This window comes from Armigeres subalbatus, chromosome 2 (genome assembly GCF_024139115.2).
Source record: "Armigeres subalbatus isolate Guangzhou_Male chromosome 2, GZ_Asu_2, whole genome shotgun sequence".
Taxonomy (NCBI): Eukaryota; Metazoa; Arthropoda; class Insecta; order Diptera; family Culicidae; genus Armigeres; species Armigeres subalbatus.
Window position 1 is genome coordinate 237086396 of NC_085140.1, and position 12550 is coordinate 237098945.

Below are 12550 nucleotides of genomic sequence, written 5' to 3' on the forward strand. Positions count from 1 at the left end.
CTGTTCTGTGCGCGTGGTCCCAGGTTCATCACACACCACGGTGTTCAGGTGCTCTCGAGTGCTACCGCCACATTTAGATACCCTCACGCTCATTTAAACAAGGTTTCCATTTATGTCCTGTCCATATCAGGCTGTGGCACGTGGTCCTTACGTGAGCGGTTTACTTTTCATAGAACTTTCGTGCATTATTAGCGCGGTAAAGTTGCTCCGTCTCTTCACGTTCTCCAGCTTCCTGCTGCTGCTTTTTCTTCCAAAAATCGAGTTTTGTCTGTTCCGCCGTTTGTATCGCTCGTGTAGGCGTTCTCAGCAGCTCAGCGGGTACTGATGAGATAAAGCCTACCTTTCGCGATCTATTTTAAAACCAACACTTTCACATTATTGTTTGGTACGAAGAAAGGTCCTTAGTAGCCATAAGGGAAGCAGCTATCTAGTTACTGGGGCGTGGAATCAAATCCCACCCAGGAAGAGAAGTTAAACCAATACATTTTTAGCTACACAGAAAGAAAAATCATTGATGAAATTAAAAAACATTGTTCAATTAAAAGTTTCTTGGTTCTTTTCGTAGAAAGTTGAGTATGTTTAAAACAAAAGTACGCCAACTTTTGCGATAACGATTTTAAAAGCTGCATACCACTCTTCAAATTAGTATGAGCATTCAAAACAAAACTGTAGAACTGTCAAATCCAAACGATCAAACTGTGGAAATATTGAATGGAATATTTTCACAGAAAATTTATCTTTCAAAAATCTTTCCATTCTATGCACCTTTCCTTTTTAATCCAAAAAATCGTCATTATTTTTTTCCTTTTATTTCATCGACTTAAATCATTGTTTTTTATTATTTCATCATCTCATCATCAAGTTCTAATCAAACGAGTAATCCAGTTACAGCGCTTCCGAACAACCCAGCGACTCGTGGGGTTTTTCCTTCATCTGTAAAGAAAGAAATCTTATAAGCACATAATGTTTACACTAATTTCTATAGACAAGCAAATCACACCTAACTTTGTCTCGTCAGGGATGCTTTAGAGTTGGGCGCCTGATTTGAGAACTGGTGGTACTGTTTCCTTTCTGACCACTATCCTTTTATTTTATCACTGACTTACCTTCCGAGCTTCCGTAGTGGCAATTCTGTCAAAAGCCGGAAGCCAAAACACACATTTTGGGAACTTAAGGCACTTTAATAGGCAAGCTACTCATTTGGCTCATTTACCGCTGGTTAAAAAAAACTGCCATCACCGCCAAAACTTTGTGTGTCTGCAAGGAGATAATAAGGTTTTACATCAAATAAACATAACCTCGAAAACTCAATCGAATGAACTCAATTTGACATTTATCGGTGGTAGGTTCAAGGTTCATCCTATCTCCCACAAGTGGATGAACCTTGTTTATATACAAACCACCGGTACCTGTCAAATATGGAAGAAATTCATCAGGACGCAGCCGTGGCTACATACGTGTGACGTCACACTGTGAAACCATATTTATTTATTATTCTGGAAAATAAAGCGAATGAATGAATTTACAGAATCATCTTGATCACTGGCAGAAGATTGACCACTTAAGGACCGAGCTGGCGTACAGCAACTTCCACACAGTATGCAAATGTCCATGCGTCTGAAAATCATAAAGTACAAAATTAAACAACAGTTTTGAATTAATATATCGAAGAGAGTTACCATTACTTCTAGGAATATAAACTTGCTTAAAACATGGAGAAAACGCAAATGAACGAACTATTTGTTCACATTGTGAAAATGTAAACATGTTTTGCTCTTTCTCTCGCACGCACTGTAACTGTCATGTAAAAATTCCTCGTCTCATTTTGGATTTGACAGTTCCACAACTTTCGGGTTGAAAAGAAAGGACTTTTAAATTTACTCTCAGACCGATAAAAATACTTTCGTATTGAACGAAAAACTTTCGAAATGCAAAAAATACTTATATTTAAAAAATCTCAACAGTTTTCAAATATAAAGTACACAATATTTAATAAAATAAATTTTTTTCCTGTGTATATATTAAAATGTTGTGAAATTGCACAAATCGCTTCCGATATAGTATGAAGCATGTAATAGCCAACATTTATTCTTTCGATTCTTCGTCTACATATAAAGCTATATGTGGACGAAGAATCAGAACGAATAAATTTTGGCTGTTACGCCCTTTTCAAATGTTGGTCTAGAATTAATTACCACTCCGGGTGGCTTATACCCGAAATAAAGGCAATAGCTTTGATTGTACCATGAGAAAACAACTAAAAGTTAAGCGATTCGTTTAACTTTAGAAAATTGACAGTTTGATGGGGTGGAAATGATTTGGCCCCAATTTTCTTGCGAAAAAGTTTTACTGTCGAACTGTCAAATCTAACCATGCTCTGAGGTTATTTTAATCCACGGAGAAAATCAATCGAGTTGTCAAATTCTAACAAAGTTAACAATTGCTGGAATAGTTCTACATCAATGAAGACGTTGATCAAGAGCCGTCAGCCATTTCTACAATCAGTTAAACAAAATCTTTTATTTAATATAATATTTTATTCGCGTTATGCGTAGCGTGACATTTGGCAGATGGGTGGATATAGTAAATTGGAGGAATGGAGAAAGCCAATATAACACAATGCCATTTGGCATAACGAGTTAAATATCAAGGGTCATTTGGCATAATGTGTTGAGTATCTTGAGGCCATTTGATATAACGACCATTTGGCATAATCGTTGAAAAGATGCGTCAAATGGCACAACGACTATTTGAGTAGATGACCTCTTCTTTGAAAGTACGCATTTGCTCGGAATTAGGCAATAGAGTAAATGGCCCCTTCTTCAAAAGTACGCATTTACCAGGAATAAGGCGAGAGTAAATTATTTTTTTAAAACACGCATGCGCTCAGAATAAGACAAAAATAAAAATGACTCTTGTAAAGCAGTTTTGCCTGGAGATTCCACAATTCTCTTAAAATGCAAATGCCCTTAAAACCATTATGATTATTTTTGTGTTTATGCCAAACGGTATTTATGTTTAATAATCCCTGGCTGTTCAACTCGTTATGCCAAACGGCATTATGCCATTTGGGCTAGTCTCGGAAGAATTATCTATAGGGAAGATCCATAAAGTACGTCACGCGAAAATTGGCGATTTTCAACCCCCCCCCCCCTTCGTCACACTTTTTGTATTAAACTCCAAAGTTTTGTATGAGTCGTCAGCTGTTTGGAACCCCCTCCCCTAGGAGCGAGACATACTTTGTGGATGGCCTCTATATATTTCGAGAAATGTTTTGCATATGAACCAGCTGAGGTTTTTCCTTCTTCTTCAATCAACCACACCAACTTTAGTTTAATAAGATTTTATCGAATATCGTGTACTATTTAACCCAATCAAGAAATTCGCGTGACTTGTTACGAAATACAACGTCCTGCATTAACGTAGCCACCGGTTATGAGTTGGCAATAGCCGTAAGCAGAATATTGCAGAACCTGTTGTTTGAACAATGCATTCACAGAAGCACACCACAAGCTTAATCCTTGCTCTCCAGAGCGAAGCACGAAATGATTTCAATCAACTCACGAGTGATGACAGCCTGTCTGGTTCTGTTGAAGGTGAGTTAGTTTGTCAATCATCTCACCGGCGTTCTTTGAAGCGTTATCCATAGCATCACGTGAGGACTGTTCGAACAAGCCTTCCTTCATGGCGAAGAAAAGCAGCGAAGCCAACGAGACAGATAATTCTGGATAACATCCGAATCAGAGAATCTAAACCGGCAATTTTCTGCAGACTCCACGGACTTCAAGCTGAAGATGGGCATATCAGCGACGGCATACGACACCACTGATTTGAACTTGTTGTAGATGATCTTGCCGTCAGTGTATTCGTATCCAAGGTTGAGGATGGCGTTGGTCAGCTTGGCAGCATCCAGGAAGGTTGGTGGCAAACGGCCCACCTCATAGACCATTTCGATGTTCTTGCTGTACAGACGCTGCAAAATTGCACGCGACTTATCACCGACACAGACCACCTTGATGTTGGGATCGCTGCCAGGTCGCCACGGATATGACGACCACACCAGTGTGCACAGCTGCACAGACCTGAAGAAGAAGGTACATGCATTGAAAATATCTCCACGAGAGGAGCGCCTTGGGCTGAAAGTCTCTTTAATAAAGATATAAAAAAACATCCCAGAAGTAATATTCTCAAAGATTAACAGAAGTAGCACGATTTTTGAAGTCCGTCCGTGAAGTTCATTTCATTAAATTTTTGCATGCGATGACAATGAGAAGACGCGTCGGTGACTGTAGAACATGCATTAAAACATTAAAATTTAGGTGCAGATCAACAATTCAGATATTATGTCTGTTAAATCAGACATGAAAAATCCGCTCATTTGTAAACAACTGACTTTCCGCCGGGTTCATGAAATCTTCCTCATAAAATAGCTAATAAACTACTTACCTCTATCGAAGAATGGCAATGTAGAGCTTTTTCGGTTCTTCCTCCTTGGCAGCCACTTCCGCCTTCTCGTAGAACTTGAGCCCCTACGCCATGAGGCAGCCTGCTTCAGATCGGTTCAAGTACCTAAAATCAAACATTTATAAATATAACCTGATTGCAATCATCGACGGATTTTACTTCATTAAAAACTTACTTTGCCGCGGACACCATCTTCATAGATTGGGTGATCTTCTGGATTTCTTGACCGACTTCAGGCGGATGAAATGGCTTTCGAGTAGCCATTCCACGGTTCTGTTGACCGAGGACACTCTGCGGGCACCTGAGCAAAATCGGAACGACGGACTTGAACATTGCGTTCTTTCAGCAAACAGAAATCACAGGTTTTCACAATTTTTCCGTCACTTCAACAGTTCAATCTCAATGTCTCTTTGGTTGGCGGAACCGCAAGTGTTATGTAAGATTCGTTTGCACTGATTAACAAAAATAACCCAGCAGCGATGACTTTCAAGTAACATCTTAGAGACAATTTGGATTATAACCACTAACCTTCGAATTACTCGAATAAAAACGATCGAAATTAGCCTGAGTTTTTCTGTCGGTCGGAACTTTTCGTCCGAGATGCGGATGTCGAGATGGTCGCACCGTTTTCTTTTTTTTCAGAAAACTTTTATTCCCTTTTTGGTGACAGTGCTCTGCAGGCTGCAAACAAAAACAAGCTCAAAATACTAACGGCTTGTTTAAATATTACGTAACACAATTCGTTTAATCATAAGACGATCCCCACCCGAATAGAAAATACAATAGAATTACATTAAAATATCATTAAATTACAATACATTTTATTGATGAACATTCAATTCTATTGTTCTTCTATTGTACCAATTAAATTGCCTTATTGTTGTTCCAATACAGTCGCGATTCGCTGGTTGGGCCACGACCTCGGCCCAACTAACGAATTCGGTTTTTTAGTTGGGCAACTGACAGCCATTTGAACACGTATTTCGACTTGAACATCACAAATGATGTCCAGTGACGCCCAATCCCGTTCCGTGTTTACATTGAATTTTGACGTACGGTTTGCTTTTTAGTTGGGCCATGGCCCAACCAGCGGAGGCCCAACTAAAAGTGACCCAAGTATTAAGATCCCAACCAGCGAATCCGACTGTAAATCACATAAAAATTATTGACAGAAAATGTTGACAATAGAATAACAATAAATTCTATAGTAATGGCAAACATTTGTCGAGAAAAACGTTTTTTTTATTCGGTAACTAACAACCCCTATTTTTTATTGTAAACTGCCATTTACAATAGGATTTATGGGAAACAATATTCTTAATTGTTATTCTATTGTGAGAAATAGAGATTATTAAAATAATAAAATTTATCGTAAGTTACAAATTTCTGTTGTAATTCTATTGGACTTTTTATTCGGACACCAGTGCGAATAAGGTTTTACATCAAAAAACATAACCTCAAAACTCAATCGAATGAACTCAATTTGACATTTATCGGTGGTAGGTTCATGAGGTTCATCCTATCTCCCACAGCAAGCGGATGAACCTTTGTTTATATACAAACCACACACACCAAATTTTCATTTCTCGTTCCAGCAAAACAGTTTGCTGGTTATAAACCAGCAATAATTTCGTTTGCTGAAAGCCAGCAAAAGTCATATTATTGCTAGAAATCCAGCAATCATGCTCATCTGTCAAATTTAAGTCATGTGTCAGTGATGAACATACGCGAAAAGAACACTGCTACCATCTCGGACACAATTTTTGTATCATTTCCACGTGTTTAAATGTAAGCTGCTTTTTAATCCAGAAGTGTAGTCCATCATCTAGATATTAGACTCAGAGAACTACGGTTATTTTAAAGCACGCGATGCTACACGCGAGGGGCGATTCACTTGTGTATTTTCGATTCAGCCTGATGTATTGCATGATGTATTTTTGTATTTATCGTGTATTTACACGTATTGGATGCAATAATGTATTAAATTGAATTGAAGTATTTTTCAGTGCATTAATGTAATATTAGTGTATTTTTTCACATAAACTGATTAAAATCGAATATTCGTATAAGTTGACATTGATTTCGATTTTTAAGTGTTTACTTGGAAAAATCATGAAAACACAAAATTATTGCTTATTTATTATTAAATTATTCACGATCTTTTTTGAATGTATAGCTTTTTAGTATTATTGTAAAATTACTTATTTACTCCTGGCACTCAAAAATAATGTTCTAGGAAGAGGACAATCATTCTTAACAATTTTTATTTAGCTTCCTCTGAAAACTTCATTGCGTGAAAAATAGTAGAAAATAGCCTTTACTGTGTGCCATTTTTGCGGAGTACTACGAGTTGACACATATTGTGCAGGTAAAACAAGTCGTCCAGCGAAAATGTCCAAATAAACTATTTATAGTTTGCTGCTTTTTTATTCCGCAGGTTTTACTGGAAGGGTCCACGTTGAGGTCATGGTCACAAAAAATCCTACGCCTATTGGCGTATACTTGAAAGGCAGTTCCGAAGCAGATTACCAAAGATCACAAATCTATGCTCCAGTATGTGTTTGTCAACGTCCAGAGTGTGAAGTGTTCTGTGTTCGATGCACTCGCGGTGTAATCTACTTCAAACAGGAGACGCCTATCGGAATAAGTTATCCATGCGCTCAGCGGTTTACCAAAGCATACCGGCCCAACGGCAGGTAAGAACATGCTAGGGAGTTTTGAAGGATCTGATTTTACTGATAACATTTTTCCAACAGGAAAATTAGATCCGAGGCAATGCCTGCATCGATGCGAATGCCAGCTTCATCGGAATTAACTTATTTTGCTAGACACGATGGATGAGCAATCAGAATAATTTGACACTGTCAGGACTAGCACGGATCCACCGATCGATCAATCTCGAGTTTGAATTTGAAGGCATCAGATCCATTAAGCAGCAGATTACAATGGAATCTCCAGTGAAATAGTGTACTAGGAAGGGAAAGAAATAGGGCATCATCGTTGGGCAAGAGTTTATCGATCAGACGATAGCATTTTTACCGTGAAAACAAAATTCCTGCATGGTTCCGAAATCATATTAAAATTCCTGTAATATCATATCATGAGCAGCTACCGCTCGAAGTTATTCGCATCCCTCTCGGTTCCATTTGTTGACAAAAAAGAACAAATAGGATGGGATAAACTTCTATCGACTTCAACCACCTTTAATCTGCTCATTAGACAGCACTATGCTGTTTCATTCATTTGAAAACCTAAAACTATTTTCTAACTGTAAAATATAATTTTACCGAATAGCCGAGTGTTTCAAAACTTTGAAGATCCCAAAATCTTAGAACCTGGTTCGGGAAATCTACCACCGCGTAAAATCAATATGAATCCTTGTGTATGCTCCAATCAATATTTCAGGATTCTGCTGTTGACATTCGGCAAACTAAATTTAGGATCTAAGCTCAAGTTTACCGAAGATCTATGATGTTTTTTAATTCGGAATACAGTACAACTGACAGATCTCCGAAACATGTTATACATATCGGCTTTGGATCAACTAGAGAAGGAAATTCTTCCTCAATCAGGGCTAGAAGAGCGGAAAAGAATTATTGTCGATTTGTTTTCTTCGAGGCGTGCATTTGCAGCGTTTATAAATCTAGTACAATGGATAAATCTTGTATCAAAATCCAAGTAGACATATTTTTCTCCGAATATGACGTATTATCCGTTTTTCGATGTATTTGATAATTATTCTGCATTATTTGCATTATTATATAATATTTTACTTTCACGTGTATTGATGCATTTTTATGCAATATTTGTATTTTCATGCATTATTTGAATTATTGTGCATTACGTGTATTTTTATGCATTATTTGAATTTTGGTGCATTATTTGTATTATTTTGCATTATTTTCAGATATTTACGATTCATCATTCAATAACAGTGAATCGCCCTGCTACTACTAAAAATTAATGTTATTTATTATTAGGATTTAATATTTTTGCAAAGCAGGCGCTTAATGATATGTATAAGGAAAAACTTTACATCGCATTAGTCACATACATTCCGAAACTTATACTTTTCATTAACTTATGAATGTTATTAGCTTTTTGATATGGGATCATTCATTAGGTGACATAATGAAGAGTATACACTACAAAAAAATCAATAATTTTCTACATGTGCAATGACACATAAAACGATCAGAACGCATCCGCTATATATTTTATATGGACTTTATGATTTATTGTATGCAGATCTGTAGATACATGAGTTATCGGAATATTGCATCCCTTTAAAAATATATGTGGAGACTAATGGTTAAAACCATAACATCTCACACATAATCTTAAAATGTTGGAAACATGATGACAATACGAAACATGCGAGAAACCACGAGAGACGTCAAAAGAAACGAAAAATGGCGAGTGAACGCGTGTTGCCGTTTGTCCAGCATTGAAAATTTGATTTTCTTGCAGGTAGGAGTTATTGTTTGTTATAATATACTACTCAATACATTCATTTCTGCATTTCTACACTAATTCAGATCCAGATCGAGTGAAAATAAGCCGTGACTTTCGTGTGATAACCTGAATGAATTTGGTCCATTAGCTCGAACTCATCATGACGACATGAGATTCGGCGCTCAGGCCTAAGACTTTGTTCTCGCTTCGGAGGAATGCTTTCCACTTCCTCAGATGATGTCGACATTTCGGGTGAAGCTACGGATCTTGCAAAGAAGTACGATTTTGCTGTTGATTCGTCAGTAAAGTGATGCGGATGTTCATTAGATAATGGACACATGACGCCAAGCAATACGTAACTGAACGAAGCACACTGAACGAACCTTAACCAACGTCAGCAAAAGATCTTCCGGACAACGACAGCGACATTTTTTAGGGGCCTTTCACAAATTACGTAACGCTGTTGAGGAAGTGAGGAGCAGGCCGAGTGTTACGATCCATTGACTTCTCCAAATAAATGAAAGTGTGCGTGACTTCGCTGTATTCCTGTCAATGTGTGCTGTCTTCCTCCAAAAATATTCGTGATATTTTTGCCGCAACAAGATTACCACCCACTTTTATTATATAATATCCTATACAGTGACGTTGGTGTGCGAAAAACTATACGCTTGGAGAACTCAATACAAAAAGTGTTACGAGGGGGAGGGTGGGGGTCCCAAATTATCAAATTTAGCTTTACGTAATTTGTGAAAGAGCCCTTCGGATCGCACTTTGGGGTATTCATTTTTAAGCCAGCGCACAGTGGGACGGATTGGAAAAAAGACGGTCAAAAGTACAAATATGGTTTAAAATGAGAACAACTGGGTTTATTATACTTACTGTGATGAAATTTTATCATTTTAAACTATTGCGACATTTACTCCTATTTAGACTAACCCTGAATAAATGATTATCACAGTCGAATCTCGCACACGATTTCGCACTGCGTCAAGGTTACTGCACGGTAAGGTTATCTAATTTGTCCATATAATATTTATTTTGGAATACCTTATTTTGATTGGCCTTGCATCTAAGAGTCAGCAAATTCGATAGTCAACAATAAAAATAGTTTGTTTTCATCATCGTCTCAAAGCGTTTGACAGTGCGAAGTTCGAAAACGGGGTGAGAAGGATTATCACAGAAAGCTAAACAATTGTAAAAAGAGCAATACATTCATAACATAACATTCAGTACATATACATACATTTTCATGTATTTTACGTCATTTTCAAATGCCTCGGAAATAACCTGCGAACCCTAAATTTGGTTTAGTTTGAAAATATAGAATGTAAATAAGTAGCCATGTGATTTTCAGCGCTGGGTAATGATGGTAATTTTTTTTTCTGACCACATGAAAACACCAAGAAATGAGTAAATTTCGAAATAAGCCCAAATTCGCTCTTTCACTCAGATTGCGGGTTGAATTTTTTTAACGTTTACTTTGCCTCGCTGAAACCAACAGCGAATAGTCTAGCGACTACTTTAACAAACACTTGGTGGAACGGCTATACTCTAACCGACCGTGTCCACCCAGCGAGTTGAGGTGATGTCTGTATGCGTGTATGTGTGTATGTGTGTGTACAAATTTTATAGACACACTTTTTGGAACTTTTTACTCGCATTTTCCGATTTACTCGGTTTACAAGTTGCATTCGACGGGGAATGCGGTCCAATTGTTTGCTATTGAAAACTGGCCCGATCGGACATTGCATTTCTGAATTATTAGAAAATCATTGTTTTTTCCCTTGAAAAAAAATTTAAAGCCGATTTTTTTTCAAAAATGGTGGCAATGCATTTTAATCAATGCAAAAACATGCAAAATGATTTTTTTTAAATATATTTTATCATACACGAGAAAGGCATCATCATCTGCTAGGTGGATTATTCTGGGTTTTTTAGAAAACGCGGACAATATTTTTAACGTACACAAACATTAAAATCATTAACATTAAACGTATTTTCGGGTTTTTGTTTTAAAAAATCGCATCTAAGGGTTAAATAATTAGGAATACAGTATACCCCCGCTGATCCGACAAATGTATAGCCGGACTATCGGGGTTTCTCTCGTTAATCCGACTGTCAAATCCATACAAACGAACCAAAACAAAATCACAGCACAAATTTGAAAACTGACAGCATAATGTGTTTAAATGGGTGTTGATACTTTTCGATCCGGAAAATTCCGAATTAGTGAGATCCGGACTAACGAGTCGTCGGACTACCCGGATAAAAATGTACTATTGGTTCAATAGTGTAAACAATTGAATTACAATACAATGTACGGTATACAATAGGATACATTGTTTCTTGATGGTTGTACAGATTGTATCAACACTGAGGATACAATACATCAACATATTTCTTTAATGTAACAATACTTGCAATTGTTTTTGAAACGTTTTCGTACATAAGATTCATACATTTTGATAACTTTTGAAACGTTTCTTTACATTGCATATAAACTGTATAACAATATTTGCCTCATAGCGCCAAATATGCATTTTTCCCTTTAAATTGTATTGTTGAACAGTAAAGCTGTCACAACTGAGAAATCAAAAATCGTATTGTTTTACTATACAAATACAATACAATCCATTGTATTTTGAACAATTTTGTTCGGATATTTCAACAATATATTAACCATACACTCTATTGTGTGACGAAAAAAATGTATGGAAAAATCTCAAATTTTGTATAGTTACGATACTTAACAACCCGTACATTCTATTGCGAAAACTTCATTTACATTTGAGTAAATGGTTCATAACAATTCATTCTAATGTATTTCTATGGTTTTATTTACAATATAATCTATTGCCAACTTAATGTTATAAATAGTAGTGTTACAATAAATTGTATTGTTATTCTACTGTATTTTTTATTCGGGTAGCGAGGTCCGGATAAGCGGGGGGATACTGTACAAATAAAATATGGAAACTTCCATGCCGATTTTCACAGCTTGTTCAAAACAGGCTATTGGCATCCTATTGTTTAGCCCATCGCCAGATCGTAGCCAGGATGTCCCGGGCTATAATTTTTTTTTCATACTGCGTTTTAATGATGACAGCGGTCTATGTCTATTGATGATGATGGCACCGCGCTTGTCACCGGCTCGGTTCAAAATGATAAATAATAAATTCAAGCAAAATTTTTCATAACGACGTATGTAACAAAAGTAAACAAAACGGGGTTTTTAATACAACGTGACAATCACACGCGGCTTTATATAATACGCATCGATTTTACTGATTTCAGATCTTAAAATTCTTTAATTCGATCTTTTTGCGAATCGACGTATGTAAAAATTTCTATTTTTGAAGTCTCACTGTTACATACGTCGCTTTAACATATGGGAACTGAGAGCGACCTATGTAACAAAAAAGCAAAACAAAACAAAACTGCAGTTGCGTCAATCGTGCAACTATGGAAAACCGACCAATGTACACCGACGTACGTGTAGCATACCGGTGTATGTATAATTTTATCGTTTTTCACAGTGAATTTGAATGAACTGAGCTTTGCTGTGAAGCACGCTTATTACGTGTCATGTAATGATGCATGCCAGCGGAAAAAAGTATTGAAAAAAGATTTA

The 12550-nt window shown here is 36.9% G+C and overlaps 2 long non-coding RNA genes and 1 pseudogene across 2 annotated transcripts; 1 reads left to right on the forward strand and 2 right to left on the reverse strand.

The window, feature by feature from the left end:
• Positions 1 to 1181: 1181 nt before the first annotated feature.
• LOC134216054 (uncharacterized) lies at positions 1182 to 1758 on the reverse strand. The gene is made up of 3 exons (XR_009980458.1): positions 1680 to 1758; positions 1527 to 1617; positions 1182 to 1257 (listed from the first exon to the last, which is right to left on the reverse strand). It is a non-coding gene; the product is annotated as an uncharacterized LOC134216054 (long non-coding RNA).
• Positions 1759 to 3514: 1756 nt separating this feature from the next.
• LOC134216055 (ATP synthase subunit gamma, mitochondrial-like) lies at positions 3515 to 4797 on the reverse strand (annotated as a pseudogene).
• A 1777-nt stretch (positions 4798 to 6574) lies between these two features.
• On the forward strand, positions 6575 to 7757 carry LOC134211950 (uncharacterized). The gene is made up of 3 exons (XR_009979160.1): positions 6575 to 6832; positions 6902 to 7160; positions 7221 to 7757. It is a non-coding gene; the product is annotated as an uncharacterized LOC134211950 (long non-coding RNA).
• Positions 7758 to 12550: the final 4793 nt, after the last annotated feature.